The 18,552-nt window shown below is 37.5% G+C and overlaps 1 long non-coding RNA gene across 1 annotated transcript in view; it reads right to left on the minus strand.

The window, feature by feature from the left end:
* The window catches only part of LOC110261071, a 67,843-nt gene extending 53,133 nt beyond the window's left edge, over positions 1-14,710 (minus strand). The window contains exon 1 of the long non-coding RNA XR_002344830.1: positions 12,824-14,710. This is a non-coding gene — a long non-coding RNA (uncharacterized LOC110261071). The remainder of the gene's footprint in view (positions 1-12,823) is intronic.

The raw sequence follows: 18,552 nt of genomic DNA on the forward strand, positions 1-18,552 counted from the left end.
GATTCTCAACAGCCTGCCATGTGTCTCAAGTCTATCCAGAATCATTTACTATAACTGGGGTCACAAGCTCTCAGTCACAATCTCAGTCAAGTTCTGAGAAAACTGCTGACTTAATGAACACCATGGATTGAAGATCGAGGAGATTAGTGTCCCCAAAGGTAAATCAGGGTGCTATGTTGGCCAGAAAATTAATTCAATGAAGATACCTTAAAAATATTTTTTAATCTTCTCAATAACAAATTATTCATATTTTATGAAGTATAAACTAAAATTCAGGGAGATTAAATTCAGTCACCTAGTAAAAAGCAGGATTGGACTTTCATTTCTATTTTCCACTTTTAAGTCAATATTCTTTCCGCTATACAATGCTTCCAATTCTCCTGCTCAATAGGAATGAAAGATTCTACTTCATTTTTCAGAATGAAAGAAAAGCACTTTACCGAAAGCTTCAATTTATGCAAGTATGTCATCAATATATTCATCTTGTTCTCAATTCTCACTCATGATCTCATGATCAGATTATTACAATGTGCTTCAAAACTGAAAAAGACACTAAGTTGGTCACAGAGTCAGTATCTTAATAAACAGCTTTATGTCCTTGCTCTGGTTTTAACATATATAAAAATCTTCCTCAAATTATCCCTACTCAGCTCATGCTGTGGTCCACAGGTAAGAAGAAGCACCCTCTGTGCAAAACAACGCAATGGCAACAATATCTCTGAAAGGTGGAGATGCAAATTTTTTCCTGAAAATAAATTAGCTGCAGCAACAATTTTATTTACTATCTCTGGCAAGAAGTGCAGATCCACATAAGAGTCCTGACAATCTCCCAGTATTCGTTTCTACTAAATAAGACCACAGATCTTATTAAGAAAACAATTTTTCCCACACCAAAATCATAAACCTCCTATTCCTAGGGCATCTTGTGGGAAGTGCCCATTTATCACATGTACTATAAACTTTTAAAAATTGCATTTGGAAGGTTATATTTTCAAATATTGGTTCCTAGCTAACTTATTTTTTAACTGACTCCTTTAATGTCCATTGGTTGCCTTAAGATTTGTGCTTAATAAAAATGTCTTGAGAAAGAGGATGTGTAATGAGTGCAGAATAAGAAAATCCTCCCAGGATACTTTTTAAAGCAGGAAAAATGCATATTTTTATTGCCAAAGCTGTGGTTAGAGCTCTCAAGACTCAGTTAAAAGGAACAAGAGTTCATTTCATTGAGAGATGTAAGTGTGTAGTGGAGTGAAACTCTGGAGTGAAATAAATTGCTATTTAAATCCTAGAGATGTTGGAATGATTTAACATATAAAATCAATTAGTATAAATTTCCATATTAAGTTTGAAGAAAAATAATATAGTCATGTCAAGAAATAAGTTAAAGCAGTCAATAAAATCTAACATCTATTCAAAGTAAAAATTAAATTTAGACAAGAACTTAACCTGATAAAAACCTATCTACAAAAACCTACACTAAACATCACAAGTAATGATTTAAAAAAAGATTTCTTTAAAATCAAGAATGAATGAGACACGGATGCTAGCAAATATGCTGGATTTGAAAAGTAAGTCTTCCAGAAAAAAATAAAATGAATCAATCAATGAACATGTGTGACAACTGCATGGAAAAATTATAAAACTTTAGTGAAGTATTAAAAAGACAAACAATGGGTAAATATATTCTGCTTATAGATAGGAAGGTAATATTTATAGATATTGATCCTCCCCAAATTGATCTATAAATTTATGTAATTCCAATAAAAAATCCTACCAAAATTTTTTCATGGTAAGTGATAAGCTAATTCAAAAATCTTTATAGAACACCAAAAAAACAAAACAAAAAAACAAAACAAAAAAATTCCAAAAAATTGATTATTAAAAGAAGGATCATTACTCAAAAAAGAGCAAGATTTATTAAGCCAATTTAGAGAGTTGGTAGTAATTCACTGATTTAAATGTTATACACAGATTTTTTTAAAAATAAAGCAGACCAATAGTACATAATTGAGAGCTCAGAATCTGACCGAAACATATCATGATGTTATCTCTAACAAAGATGGTATTGCATATCAGTGGAGAAAGGGTGAACTACTCAGTGATGATGGGGCAGGGAATTCCATATGAAAAAAGTAAATCTGGATCCCTACCTCACACTATACACAAAAACCAATTCCAGTTATATTAAACATGTAAATACAAAAGTAAAACATCCAAACTTTCAGAAGGAAGACTGTCCTCTCCCTTTCCTGCTGTCTCCAAATGCCATCTGTGGGCTAGTTTGTGCTGTCTGGCACCTCTCTTGTAAAATGGCAGCTAAAACTACTCCAGCATTCAACTTCGCCAAGAAACAGCCCATGCATAGATAGAGTCAGGACTGAGAACAAGCATCAAGTTAACTGGAAGTGGCAGGGCAGGCACTATAGCGCAGTTTAAAATTAAGATATTTATACCACTTAGTAAACTAATGAAAATATATTGCGGAAAAACAAGGCTTTTCAGTAAGGCACATCAGCTCCTGATTTGTTGGGCAGCCAATCAATAAACAGACACACCTGCAAAAGGTGGAAGTGGAGAATGAAAATGTCATTGGTGTGCTCCAGCAGCAGACAGAGGGTGTCTAGTAGATGGAGAATGTACTTGCTACTTTTCTCTGTACCTGTGTTCTCAGATAAGGCAATGTATACTGAATTAAAATCCATGATTTGGTTTCAACACACTCTGATTGCTATGGTATATTTTCTTTAGTCTTTTATTTTCCCATTCTGGATTCATTTTAACTGTACATAAAATAAGTGATGTATGCAAACAGGTACACTGCATCTAATTTTTCCAAAGAGACAGTGATATGCCAAGCTGGGAATGAAAAGGGTTACTCAGCTCTTATAAAATCTTATATGACCTTTATTCCCTTAAGCTTTTGTATTTAATCCTTTGCAAATAAAGACTCTTCAAATTATCGTAATTTGAGTGAGACATCTGTTTTCTTGGATTCTGATTTACACACCTATTGTACCAGGCTTGGCACCAAAACAGAATGTTGGCTAGAAAAATCTATATGATTGTCCACTGGTTAGTCTAATTTGTTCTGGGTGAGGTCTGGAATTCTGAATCCTCATAAAACAGACAAGAATTAGACAAGAATTCCCCTAAATGTGTTTCTAGGAATTAGGATGGGAAGTAATGAAGTGAGTTTTTGAGAACCACAGTTCTATATATATGGATATATTCACATAAAACCTACATGTAATCTATAGATAACAGAATGCAAGCAAAACATATTAAACATATTTATTCCAGTAACATTTATTTCCTTGCATAAATTTGAAATTTTATACAAATAAACTTTCTAACCTGTGTATGAAGATATTTGATAAAAATGATTTTATTTGTAAACAAATATTATTGTTTATATATTTTGAAATAAAAATATGAAAACCAAAAATAAAAAAAAAATGAGATGCCATATTTCCCTGGTCTAAACTCCCTTTAACTTCAGGCACTGAAGTTGATATTGACTCTGTGATTGCAAGGTCAGGAGCAAGGATATCAGATCCAGGAGGTTTTAGCTTCTAAATGGTTCATGAAATTCAAGATCCTTAAGGATGCTGATCACAGCTGGGAGTATTTGTCTTGCTCTGTGTTATTTTTCTGTGCTGTCAGATCATTAGCAGTATTTAAATTGTATTTTTTAAGTCCTCTGCTCTTCTCTAGCTTGTGTGTGTGTGTGTTTCTAATTTGTTCCTAATGCAGATGACAGAAGACATTTCACAACCCAGCTCCAACTACTTTCCCAGTGTCATTTCCTATTTATCCACCTAACAGTCTTTCCCCAGCTTCTCCCTGCTCGAGGCACAGCCATACCTAATACTTCTATTGCAGACAATGTTGCTCATCCTTTCTTACTTGTGTAGTATATCATGTCTCCTTGTCTGGAAAGACCCGTTCCCACCTCTTTTTCACTGAACCCTTTCTGGAAGCTGCCCCTTGAAAATTTCCTTCCACTGCTTTTCACACGAAATTGTCTTAGAGTGCTGGTGTATGTGGGAACCAGAAACTCCTTTCTTCTTCCCTATATCCTCCTGGGCAGGTGTGTCTGTTCTGTCGTGAAAAATATTGGCTTCTAAGTCAACCTGCCATCCATGTTGTGAGAACTAACTGTATGCCAGGTACCCTGCTAAGCTCTGGTAACATAAAGATTGCCAGGGTGGCAGAACAAAGAAGGTAGGAGACAACAGGCACCCAGGCAAAGAAACACATTACAACAGTCCATCCTGGGGACATGTGCAAAAGGCTATGAGTATATAGATGCTGTCAGGAAGCAAGATGATCAAAGGCCATGCACAGTGGGCAGGAAAAAGTTAAAGATATTTCCTGCTAGTCCCAGTCTGCAGCCTATCATTGCAAAATCACATTCATACACTTTCTGTTCATTTGGGAGAGAAAAAAAATCTTAGAGAAGTTTTCCTTGTGACTCAATGGAAACAAACCTGACCTAGTACCCATGAAGATGCGGGTTTGATCCCTGGCCTCGCTCAGCATTGTGGTGAACTGTGGTGCAGGCCAGGAACTGAAGCTCCAACTTGAGCCCTAGCCCAGGAACTTACTTATGCCACACTTGCAGTCCTTAAAAAAAAAAAAAAAAAGAAAAAGAAAAAAGAAAACTTACAGCTAGAGGAGTGTTTTCTGGTGGACACCAAGAAATCAGCCCTTTTACAGAACACACACAAGAGCCTGAGAGCCCCTCTGAGGCTACTTCAAATCCCCTATGCACACTGCACAGGTCTCTCTCCTTCCTAGCACTGGGTATAGCTGCAATTCTGATTTTTTAAAAACTTGATTGCTTGATGAGTTTCTATAATGCTGAACTGTAACTGCCACAAGACCAGGTCTGTCCTTATTTTTCCCATTTTTGTAACTTTAGCACCTTAACACAATGCCTGCCACATCAAAATGATCAATAAATAAATTTCAAAGCAAAACCAATACATGGTAATACCACTATAAGCTAAATAGCTACATAAATTTAGAAACACTGCCTCATTTAATCCTTAAAATAATGGTATTTTAAATATCAGATAACTCAAGTCTTTGAAAGCTGGGAAATGGTAGGTTTAAGATTTAAATTCATGTTTGTCTGGCCTTGCCGCAGCCATACTCTTAGATCTACCATCATACAATAAGATCCAGGCCCTTAATGAAAAAAGGAAAGATGGTTGGCATAGCAAGTCTCCAGAAACAGCAGGAGCTGGAAGCAACAGACAGAATGAAGAGTCATTTTTAGCAAGTCCATCTGATACTGATTGCAGAAATGCTGAACTCCTGCCACCTCCTATTCTACAATGACAAACTGGAAACCACTTAAATATTCAAAATAAGAAAACCATTAAGTCAATTATGGCACATTTGTGTGATGGAATACTATTTACTCATTAAAATCATGTTTATAAGAATATGGAAAAATGTGGAAATACATCATTAAGTAGAAAAGGCAGATAAAATAAGCTGTATAACTCAATTTTGTTAAAGTATATATTGCATATATTTTAACAAATGGCACACACAAATATACACACACATTTTAGAACAATATACACCAAAATGTCAACAGTGTTATGGATAGGAGAACTATAGATTTAATTTTCTTTCTGTTTTTGATTTTCCACATTTTTTATAATTATCACATACTACTTTAAAATTCTTATAAGTATAACTTATGGTAAATATATAGGTAAAAACAACTAAGCCAAAATGTTACTAGTGATTTTTCTCTGTATAATAAAATGATTTTATCAGTAATGTTTCTGTATTTAAAAAATTAAAGCAACACAAGAGATTTCTGACTGAAACAAATTAAATTTCCCTCTCAATATGCTTTAATAATACTCAAGCTGCAAAGAGAAGTACCCTCTGTTTCCCCCTACTCCTTCCTATGTAATTTTTCTACCCAAATTGAGTCCTTAGAAACTTCCTACAACATATGTTCACAGTTGCATTAATTCTGGCATTCTAATCATTTGTCTAATTATATATATAATATAGGCCATAAAATAAACAGGTGGTTTGCCTTCATAACATTGCTAACATCCCAGAGTCCCTGAGGAAGAACTAGGTTTATTTTCACAGCCCAATTTTTGCCTTTTGACTGCCCTGGATCCTGGCTTCATTCCCAGATTAGGTCTTGGCTCCTGCTAGGAGTCAAGCAACTACTGAAGAGGCAGAGACATAGTCAAAAGACTGGAAAAGAAGAGCTTAAAGAGTGAGCTAGCCTTTCAGCTAGCCAACAGGCCAAATCTGGTGAAGAGAACAGAAGCTCCTGGCAACCACGTCAGAGTGGACCACAGACATGGGGGACGAGCTGCAGGGAGGTCAGTGGTGGAACCGTTCCAGACCTGGATCGTGACGGCAACCTACTGCAATCTCCTCATTAGATTATGTTCCATGAGGGTCTTACCTTTTGTCTCCTGTGCCCATCATGCTCTCTCCTTTTTCACAGGCATCAGTAATTCCTCCTATTGCCAGGTAATAAAAGTCCGTTCCGCCTTGTTAAATGCCACAGTAGAACATAAGTTGGCCTGGTTGCCCTAAAAGTCTGTATCCAGGGTAGAGTGTAAACCTGAGATGTTTATAGGTTCCTAATAAGATAGTGGGATGGCCCTCAATCTTTATACAAACTGTGAAAATCAGGGCTCCTAGGAAGCCCAAAGCTCTACTAAAATACGAGGATTGCCTCAGGGTCAGCTTGCCTGTGTTCACAGATGTAGAGTATTAAGCAATAAAGAACAAAAGGAGCAAATGACATATGGATGTGTAGTTGTGAGCAATAAAGGACAGAGAAACAGTCTATTGAGAAAGGGCAGCAGGTTCAAGTACTGCCTTCCCACAATCCCCATCTCTAAATGCAGGTGGCAGGAAAACCTCTCCCAATGAAATCGCTGAGATAATACAAGCATTTTGTTTCATGAAGTGTTTTTCCTTTCAGAAGTGTCGGCCATTTCTGATGTATTACTTTAAATTTAGCCTAGACCAAACATTTAATTTTAATCCTACTCCTTCTCATTTGCTAGAATGTTCTATATATCTATGTGTTTAAAAGCAATAAATTCACAAGGAATCCTTGCTTAATGTCTTGACTGCAAATACCCAGGTGATAAAATGTATAGAATTTAATACAAACATACATACCAATGATTGTAAGTTAAACTGGGAAAATGGGAATAGGATCTTTGGACCGTACCTATCAATATCTCAGTTGCGATATTACAAAGCTTTAGCTTTGCAAAATGTTACCATAGATGAAAAACTAGGCAAAATTTACAAGAGATCATTTTACATTCTTATATCAGTGTGTGATTCTGCAATTATCTCACATTACAAATAATCTTGAAAAACATTAATAAGTCAGGAGTTCCCATTGCGGCTCAGCAGAAAGAACCCGACTACTATCCATAGTGATGTGGGTTCGATCCCTGGTCCAGGGAGGGATCAAAGGGTTAAGGATCCGGTGTTGCCATCAGCCGTGGTGTAGGTTGCAGCCACAGCTCGGATCTGGTGTTGCTGTGGCTGTGGCGTAGGCCGGTGGCTGCAGATCCGATTCAACCCCTAGCCTGGGAACTCCCATATGCCATGGGTGTGACCCTAAAAATGCAAAAAACAAACAAATAAAGAAACAAAAAACCACAATAGTAAGTCAAGCTAACAATCTACTCAATGACATATATACCATTTCCCCCCAACTCCCCACTGCCAACATACACCTTGAAAAATGTACATCACAACTACCTGGAATTCCAGGCTTAAATTTCAAGTTCTCTCATTCCTTGGTGTTCCCCAAGGAGTGTGGCTGTCTCAAGATACCCACGAATACCTAGGGTACCTGCTCCAGGTGCACCCCTCTTCTTTTCTTACCTCAGACTCCACCTGCACTTCACAAGATCCCTGAAATGCACCTTTATAGTCTGCCTTCAGGTAGAACATACAAACTCTCTTCATACCCTCCCATTCTTCAAACAGCCCCTTCCTGTCAACCTCAGGCAGGCCCTGAGAGCAAATTCAGACACCTATGGATGTAACATTTTAGGGTCCTAGATGTTTAGAGCTAGTCTGTGGGGTGGAGCCTGGGAGTTGCAGGCTCTGGACGAGCACATCTCCCTCATCCTGCTAACTCTTTACACCAGTCAAGCGGCATACTCAGAAAAGAGCGTAGGTTGGCACCCAGAGCCCCAACCTCTCTTGTCAAGGTCTAAGAGGGTGTCAATCATTATTACCATGTTATAAATAAGAAAAACTGAGACTTACAGAAATTATGCCTCATGCACTGACAACTGGTAGTAGTAGGTTTCAAGCTAGATCTGTTAAGAGTCCAGAAGCCTGTTGAAAATCTGAATATAATGGCCATTTCACTGTCTTTAAGGAGTCCACAAAGGGCCTGCCTATCCCCTTAGTTGTTGAGCCAGAAATATAAGTTGCCTTTCTTGGGATTTGTGTCATTCATTTCAAGGGACAGATTATTACAGAAATTGAATTTGAATGGGATTCACGGAGAACCTACACCACAGTCCTTCAGACACTGCTCATTATTTGCAGAGCCAGCTCATTAATCTTGATTAATTCAGGCTCTAAGGCTGCAACATAAAAAATAGATGCTGAACTTAAATAAATGTTATACAGTCGCCAATATAAAGAGTCACTAATATAAATGCCTTAGTAGGCATTTCTAAGACACTTCTAAACATTTTTTTTCTCTATTTTTCATTATCCCAGAAGTTCTTTAGTTTTTTAAGAACAGATTGATTAAATAGGAATCAATCTGTTCTTAAAAAACACAGAACAGGCCCTCCCTTCCCCAGTTAGGGAGATGGAAAAGGGACAAAGAGACAAGTGGACAATGGAAAATCTTTTTTTTTTTTCTTCTTTTTTTCTTTTTGCCTTTTCTAGGGCCGCTCCCGTGGCACATGGAGGTTCCCAGGCTAGGGGTCTAATTAGAGCTATAGCTGCCAGCCTACACCAGAGCCACAGCAACTCGGGATCTGAGCCACGTCTATGACCTACACCACAGCTCATGGCAACGCTGGATCCTTAACCCACTGAGCAAGACCAGGGATCGAACCTGCAACCTCATGGTTCCTAGTTGGATTCATTAACCACTGAGTCATGAGGGGAACTCCCAACAATGGAAAATCTTTAAAAGATGTCAGAGATATCCTTATTCCTTCAGGTCAGAAGGGCCGAGGATGTGTCTTCAGGTGTCCTCACTATTTCCTATGATGGAGTGGATTACATATAGTGGGAGTCACTTCACCCTATATCAAATGGAGTGAGCGGAGTGGCCCATCCTATCAGCTGGGGAGGGACAAATTCTTCTTCAAGCCCAGAGGCTATTAAAGTGAGATCCCTAGAACCGAGAAAGGAGGGAAACTTCCTGACGCGGAGCAAAATGTGTGACTGAACAGGACCCTCTGGAGCCTTCTTGGGACCGGCACCCTGTGCCTGTCCCACCTCTGTGTCTTCCGCCTGCCTCTTATTTGTAGAAACACTTTAGCCACTGAGGCCATCCCAGAGTTCCAAAGAATAAATTTAATCAGGGAAGTGTGAAAATGCAGAAACAAAGGAAAACAGTTAAGCAAGACAAAATAATAACAGTTTAGCCATTAAAAGTCAAGGACTGGAGTTCCCACTGTGGCACAATGGGATCGGTGGAATCTCTGCAGCGCCAGGATGCAGGTTTGATTCATGGCTCGACCCAATGGGTTAAAGAATCCAGCTTTGCCACAGCTGTGGTGTAGATCACAACTGAGGCTTGAATCTGATCCCTGGCCTGGGGCTATGCCTCAGGGCAGCCTAAAAAGAAAAAAAAAAGACAAGGATCTTTAGTTCCTCCTCAAGAGCTACAGGCTACAGATAATATTCTGAGCCATGTCCTTTGAGCTGTTTTGCAGATACTGAAACCTCTACCAGGTGGAAGAAGTTAACTGCATGGTGACCACAAGCACATAGACACAGATTTTTTAGAACCCTAAAGTCAAAGATGTTGAATCCAGATTACCCCACCACCAACCAATCCAAAGAATGTCCACGGGCTGACAAATACCAGGCAACACCCTCCCTCAACTTGTCTTTTAAAACCTTTCCCAGAAAACCATCAGAATTCAGATCTTTTGCGCATTAGCCATCCAGAATGCTTGTCTGATACCTGTAATAAACATTGCACTTTTCTTCCCCACAATCCAGGGTCAGTAGATTGGCTGTGTGGGCGAGTGGTTCAGTAATAAAATGCAAATTTATCACACATCTCTTCTAATGGTCATTTGTGGAGATGAGGCTATAAAGAAAAACATTTGGACATCAGCATGGACAGCAGCACCTATTCTGGCAGCCCAGAGGTGTTTTCTGGTTGATTTGTTTCTGGATTCTCTTCTGCACTCCATTTTATTTTTTAATTTTTTTTGGCCACACCTGAAGCATATGGAAGTTCCTGGGCCAGAGATGAAATCCGAGGGAGTTCCTATTTTGGCTCAGTGGTAATGAACCTGACTAGTATCCATGGGTTCGATCCCTAGCCTTGCTCAGTGGGTTAAGGATCTAGCGTTGCCATGAGCTGTGGGGTAGTTCACAGTCGGGGCCAGGATCCTGCATTGCTGTGGCTGTGGCATAGGCTGGCAGCTACAGCTCGGATTTGATCCCTAGCCTGGGAACTTTTATATGCCATGGATGTGGTCCTAAAAAAAAAAAAAATCAGAGCCACAGCCTTCACCTGTGCCACAGCTGTAGCAATGCCAGATTCTTAACCCCTTGCGCTGGGGACTGAACCCACGCCTCCACAGTGACCAGTGCCACTGCAGTGAGATCCTTAACCCAATGCACTACAGTGGGAACTCCAGAATTCTATTTAGATAAAAGTCATCAGATAGGAAAAGTATTACTTTAGCAAGGCAGAATCATACACATTTATGAAATTATTCTCGAGTAACTTATTTTGTTGGCAGAATCCAGGAATGTTAAACTCTTTGAAAGATGAGAAGGGAGGTCACCAGAAATGTTTTTCTCAGTATAAAATATGCTGGAAGTGAATAAAATCAGTCAATGACAGAAGCTGGATCATGAAAGACTACATAAGTGGAGAGAGGAGTGGTATAATGTCAAGAGATCAGAGCAAAGGTCAGGAAGCAGGAATTCGGACGATGCGTAACAGTGAGTCAGAGAGGAGTCTTCTCTGACTGCTATCTCCAGCAGTGCCTCCTGCCTCCCCACCTGCCTGCTACCGACTTCTCTCAACACAGCCTCTGAAATCCCCCAAGGGCTTTTTCCTCTCTACTTGAAAGGAAACTCAAAGATACCATGCCCTACAGCCTTTTATGATCTGGCCCCGGCTCTCTCTCCTACTATGTTTTCCATCGTTCTTTCTCCTAGTCTATTCCACTCATCCACTTTGGTCTGCTCACTGTCCCACGGATACTTCAAGCACACTCCCACTCCAGGAACTTGACATTTGCTTTACCCTTTGCCTGGAACGCTCTTTCTCTAAATAGGTATACAAGTTCCTCCCTCAGTTAGTCAAGACCCTATTCCAATGTTCCCATCATCAAAGAAAACTTCCTTAGCCAACTTTACCCTAAAGTACATATATTCATCTAAATTGCTCTCTCTTGCTATCATTAATTATCCACCAGAAGTGGTACCAACTGATATCATATTATTCTGTTTACTGTCTGAGCCCCGTACTGGCTTAAAAAATCCATGAAAGCAGGAACTTTGTTTTGGTTGCCTCTATATCCACAATGCCTACAACATACCCAACATATGCAACAGCATGTGTTATGCTGAAACCCTTCATATGTCAAAGACTAACCTCAAATTAATTATATCTGGTAATATGGTCTTTAAGAGGTAAGAAAGGTTAAATGAGGCCATAAGGGTGGAGCCCTAATTCATTAGGAAGGTGGTCTTCTAAGAATAGAAAGATCTCTCTCTTCCTGTTCCCCTCCCTCTCTTTTTCTCTCCTCTGCTCCATCCCTTCCCCCCTCCCTCTTCACCTCTCTCTCCCCTCTCCTCTCTTTACCTTGTGAGGACATAGCAAGGTGGCCATGTGCCAGCCAGGAAAAGAATTCTCATCAGAAACTGAATCAGCCAGCACCTTAATCCTGGATTTCCCAATCTCCAAAACTGTAAGAAATAAATCTCTGTTGCTTAAGCATTCAGCCTGTAGTACTGTGTTGTGGCAATGACTAAGACAGTAGCCTCCTGATATTTCTGTTCAACAAAATGTTATAGCTTCTTTCCTGCTCCAGGAGTCTTTGAGAATACTATCCTGGGTGATACAAGATAGCGACTGGTGGTAGATGGTAAAGAGGATTGTTTCCCTTACAGACATTGACTGCAAGTCACTTATCTATCACTGAGGCAGCCAGCATAAGGACCCCGTTATAAGTGCCCTCTGAGATGCATTATGGGGAGGAATGTCTAATTTCCCTTGAGACAAGCATCCAATTTTCAGTTTCATTGTGCATTCTCACAGATGAGGAGGGCTGTCCTCTGCTGTTTGTACCAGTGTTCTCAGACACTCTAGGAAAAGCATTTTCAATTACCTCCGTGATCAGAACAACATTTTTGAACCAATGTTCAAAACACCCTACATTTTTTTACTACAAAGATTATGCCAAAAAAACAGTTTTTCAGTCATAAAAATATTAAAAATCAGTTTTAAAAAAAGCAAGATACACATAGATATATTATAATTATAACAAATGTTAAAAATACATGAGAAAAAAGCATTACAGCAAATCTTCAACAGTGGTCACCTTGGATGATGTTAGCTAGTACTTACTGAATACTTTCTGGAGCCAGATAGTTTTTCTGGGTGACTCATTTCATCTCACAGCAAGCCTATATGTAGTATGGCTACTATTGACATCATCTTCATTTTACAACTGAAGAAACAGGAGCACAGACAAGTCACATTCCCAAGGTCATATAGTTCCTGGTGAATCTGAGATTTGAACCTAGTCAATTACACCCTAAATCTGTGCTCCAAACCATAGACATGCTTCCAAAGATATGTTTTATTCTTTCTCCTTCCTCAATTTTTACATAATTATGCTTTACCTTTACTAAGAAAAAAATTAAGATTCTTCATATTTCTTATCATGTAGAAAAACAAAATAATATTAAAGAATCAATATACCAAACTCAAGGGGATATACAAAGTAGATCCTAAAATTACAACCTGTTTTATAAAATTCTGCCTTGGATTAATAAAATTCCATTGCTCATTTCTTGCTGAGACTGGTTTTTGAGAACAGGCAACTGCATATGTCCTGATGGATTGACCCATACCTTGGAAAGAGAGCCTGCTGTGACTGCATCTGCAATCTGAATCATGATTTTCAAAAGAATTAAACTAGAAAAAGAAAACTACAGCAACATGGTACATGATTTGAAAAAAAAAGTTAGCATTGAGACCATTTTATCCTTTCAAAATCATTAAACAATTCTATTTAAATTTTTCTGTGAAAAATACATCTTTTAAAATGTATGGATTTTTTAATTGTTAAAATTTTCTGAAAGAGTAAGAGGAAAGATTTAAGGAGAAAAAGTTAAACAAGATGATCATGGTATCAATTGAAAATAACTATAATCCCTTTTAGAAAGAAATCTGTAGAAAAAGGCATACATTAAAATTTGTATATGAGGGATACTCAAAGACTCAATGATTGTAAGTTCTATTTTACAGAAGACCCAGTTTGGATAAGGACGTAAGGAGGGCCATAGCTAGGACGAGCTCTAATAATACAGCCAAAGCCACAGTGTGCACTGCCACTGTCCATGAGGTAGTCTGTGTCTCCAATGGCATGCTCTGCATGATCTGAAGGAGAGCAAAGATTTTTTTAAAAGTTGACTTATGATCAAAATTAACTCATGAATAAAAAAATATACATATTGGAAAAAATATATAAATTTTTAAAATTTGTAAATATTTACTCAGAGTTGGAAGATATACATCTCATTAACTGTTGCTGCAAGTTCACTGAGTATGGTAAATACACACTTATTATTTTACCTGGAGGAAAGCCTCTGGCTTATTGTTACTCAACTACTTATCCACTATTTTATATATTTACATGATTCATCTATTATATTTAAATTAACAGGAATATGTTATAGATTTTCCTGTAAAAAGTACACTTTTTATAAGCACATGCTTAATAATGACTAATACTTTTTTTTTTTGCTGTTAATTTCTACAAAGTTGATTGAATTGCATTCTTAATATCCACTTAAGTATGGGCTAGAACAAAATGTTTCCAGATTACATGTTGTGAACTACAGAAAATCAACTTTGGTCATTAGGATGGATTCCTCCCTCTAAGATGTTAATAGGATGTGCTTGTTCTATCTAATGCATTATCATAAATTAATACTTTTAATCATGAAATGAAGCAACAAACATATAACTATATATAATAATTCTTAAAGATTCATCTCTCCATCATGCTTTTAAGATATATCTGAATAACCTGTTGAAATCTGGTTATGCAAAAGATAAAATAAAAATCCTAACATGCACATTAGGAATGGAACTAATGCCAAAATTTAGTGCCTGTCTTTTCCAGCTATAAAAAAATTTTAATCTATAGAAATATGATCAAATTGAAGAAGAAAGTCCTAGGCATCTTACTAAAGGATGATTTTACAAAATAATTTTGCTTATTAAATTTAAAAATTAGTTCAATATATTTATACATTTAGGAGAATTACATAATCTTTTTATTTTAAAATATTGATTTTTTAAATCATAAGAATTTTCTCCAAAATTTACTCTTAGTTGTCCATTTAAAAATATTTAGAGGCATTTGAACAAAAAGTTGAAAAACATTCCAATAAAGATTTTTAATTTAATTCTCAGTGCAATGGAAAATTCTTAAAGGTTTATCATGAGATTATCGAAATAATAAGATTAACATTCTTAAAAGATTATGGTAGTTGCTATATGGGGGAAGAGGTTAAAGAGTGAAAGCAAAGAGACTGGTTAAAGGCAGCTTCTCATCCTTTCCTGATAAAGGATTGTGGTATGGACTTGGGTGGCAGCTATAAGCATTGAGAAAGGAACTGGATATAAAATATACTTCAGCAGTAGAATTAACAGAAATTGCTAATGGGTCTGATATGGACTGAGTAAGTCAATGAAATGGCTTCTAGGATTTTATTTCCTTTTGTGTTTTGATTGAGCAATTGAATATACAATGCTGTTGAATTAAGAAGCCTGAAAAGAGGGTAGAACTGGGAGACATCAAAAATTCCACTGGGATGGATGGGGAATTTGGGGACAGTACATACAAACTATTACATTTAGAATGCACAAGCAATGACAAGTCCTTCTGTACAACACAGGGAATTATATCCAATCACTTGTGACAGAATCTGATAGAAGATAAAATGAGAAAAAGAATGTCTGTGTATATATATGACTGGGTCACTTTGATGTACAGCAGAAATTGATAGAACACTGTAAATCAACTATAAAGTTTTTTTAAAAAAATCCTATTTTTACATATTAAGTGTGAGTTGCCTATCAACTGTTAAGCTGAGCTTTCAAGTAAGCTACTGGATATAAAAGTTTGGAACTGATAGGAGAGATGAGAACTGAAGATAAAATTTAGATTAATCAATATCAGATGCTGTTAAATCTATAGAACTAGAGGAAATCATCTACTGAGTGATAGTGAACAAAGACCTTTTAATTCCATGGAGACATTCTCTTGCATGTGGGAGTCAGGTAGAGAAGGAGGACCTTGTCCGGAGACCAAGGAGTGAGAGGAAAACTAGGAGAGTGCAGCATCGCAGGGGGAAAGAGAAGCAAGCTTTCCTAGACACACTCACTAATAGTGATTAACTGAACCAAACTTTCTCTTGGGCCATGCTGAAAGGTGCTATGCATAGCAAAAAACGTTTTAAATAAACCCTACAACACTGAATAATTTTGTAAAGGGAGGAAAAATGAGAAATAATTTGGGTAATGACTAAAGGGACATTTTATCATTTTATTAACTTGGTATTTATTAACCAGAGGTTAATGTGGGGCTTATAAGCCTGAGACCAAGGAGGAGGAAGTTGAGAAAGCTGCTCCCAGATGTCTCAGCATGCGAGGATCCTCAAGAACAAATTAAAGCAATCTTCTCCACTTGCAGAGCAGTCATCATTTCAGATCATGGCTTGGCCAGCAAGTGCCAAGTTAAAGACTCTGAAAGATGAGAAAAAGGCACACCTAAAATCAGAAAACAGTCAGAGGCTGTCAGACGGGAGGAGAGAGTAGTGCTCCCTCTCTCTTCACCATGCGTGCCCCACTCAATCACCATAAACAGTGGCAGGAAGTAACCAGACTGGACACTGTAAAGACAAATACAAAATTAAAAATAGAGGTTTAATTCTCTCTGCTGAAAATAGTTTTTCCCTTTCCTCCTTTTTCTTTGAGCATTTACCTTAGAAATCTTATAATTCTAAGTATTCTCTATTGTCTTTGAAATGTACATAAATCATTTGAAGACCAGATTGACACTTTGTTAGCTTTGTGATCTAGGAATGTCTTTCTCAAGGACCTGGAGGCATCTTTTGAAATGTTAACATCAAGGGAGATAGTGCCCCTATCTCCCAGTTTCTGTGAGAAAGTAAAACTTCTCTGTTTCTGCCTCCAACCTGCAAAACTATCTCCTGATAAAAGTTTGCCTTTCCCCTGAATAAAGTTAATTTGATAATACAGATGGTCACCCCAATTACAAAGTAAGGTTAGGATGAACCGTGTGTGACAATGACCTTGTCAAGTCCTCTTACTTGAGGACTAATTATTATTTATCTTAATAACATTTATGTAATGCGCTGTATCAGCATGGGCACATAAAAGGGGGAAATTACTTTTGTCTTTGTGATCTCTCAGTGGATTTGTAGACCACAGAGCATTTTTGTTTACATGGGTTCTATCTGTCAATATTTATCATATTTAGAAATAAACTAAAAATTTTTAAATATTTATTATTTATTTTGCAATGATGATGATAGATCAATACATTGTAATATTAAAAACCGAACTTTGGAAAATTGCCTATATTTTCAAAAAATAGTGGGGAAAGTGTTTTACAATTTTGAAAACCCCTTCATGTCAGGCTTAATAGAAGACAATTACATTTCCATTTCTGCTTGTGCATCCAATCTGTTTTAATATACCATGTTGGTTGGAGTATATAAAGAAAATCTAGCCTCACACAAAAATGCAGTTGAAAAAGGGAATAGTGTTTGTTTTTTATTATAGTGATTTACAACATTGTGCCAATTTCTGCTGTACTGCAAAGTGACCGAGTCATACTATATAAACATTCTTTTTCTCATATCATCCCCCATCATGTTCTATCCCATGAGACTGGATGTAGTTCCCTGTGCTTTAGAGTAGAACCCCACTGTCACCATTCTAAATGTAATAGTTTGTATCTACTAACCCCAAACCCCCAGTACATCCCACTCCTCCCCCAACCCCCGTAGCAACCACAAGTCTGTTCTCTATGTTTGAGTATGCTTCTGCTCTGTAGATAGGTTCCTATGTGCCATATTTTAGGTTCCACATATGAGTGATACCATATAGTATTTGTCTTCTTCTTCCTGATTTACTTCACTTAGTATGAAAATCTCCAGTTGCATCCATGTTGCTGCAAATGGTATCATTTTTGTCTTTTTTATGGCTGAGTAGTATTCCATTGTGTATATATACCACATCTTCTTAATCCATTCATTTGTCAAAGGACATTTAGGTTGTTTCCAAATATTGGCTATTGTGATTAGTGCTATGAATATATGAATACATGTATCTTTTTGAATTATAGTTTTTTGGTCTGGATATATGCCCAGAAGTGGGATTGCTGGGTCATATGGTAGTTCCATATTTAATTTTCTGAGGAACCTCCATACTGTTTTCCATAGTGGTTGTAACAATCTACATTCCCAACAGTGTAGGAGGGTTCCCTTTCCTCTCCATACCTTCTTATTAATGATGGCCATTCTGACTGGTGTGAGGTGGTATCTCATTGTAGTTTTGATTTGCATGTCTCTAATAATTAGTGATTTGAACATTCTTTTCATGTACCTATTGGCTATCTATATGTCATCTTCTTCTCTTTTTTTAATGCCTGCACCCATGGCATATAGAAGGTCTGGGGCTAGGGGTCAAATCAGAGCTGTACCTGAGGCCTACCCCACAGCGACACCAGATCTAAGCTGCATCTGGAACCTATACGACAGCTTGTAGCAACACCAGATCCTTAACCCACTGAGAAAGGTCAGGGATAGAATTGCATCCTCACATAGACTACACTGGGGTTCTTAACCCACTGAGCCACAATGGAACCATATAATCTCTGAAGAAATGTCTATTTAGGTCTTCTAATAAATTCTTCTAATTTTTCAATTGGGTTGTTTGTGGAAATAGTATTGTAATAGCCTTTTAGATAATTATGGATATTTTTCTTTGATACTATTAAACTCAACAGATGGCAGTTTTTAGCTAGCTGCAAT

The sequence above is a fragment of the Sus scrofa genome, chromosome 1, assembly GCF_000003025.6.
Source record: "Sus scrofa isolate TJ Tabasco breed Duroc chromosome 1, Sscrofa11.1, whole genome shotgun sequence".
Lineage (NCBI taxonomy): Eukaryota > Metazoa > Chordata > Mammalia > Artiodactyla > Suidae > Sus > Sus scrofa.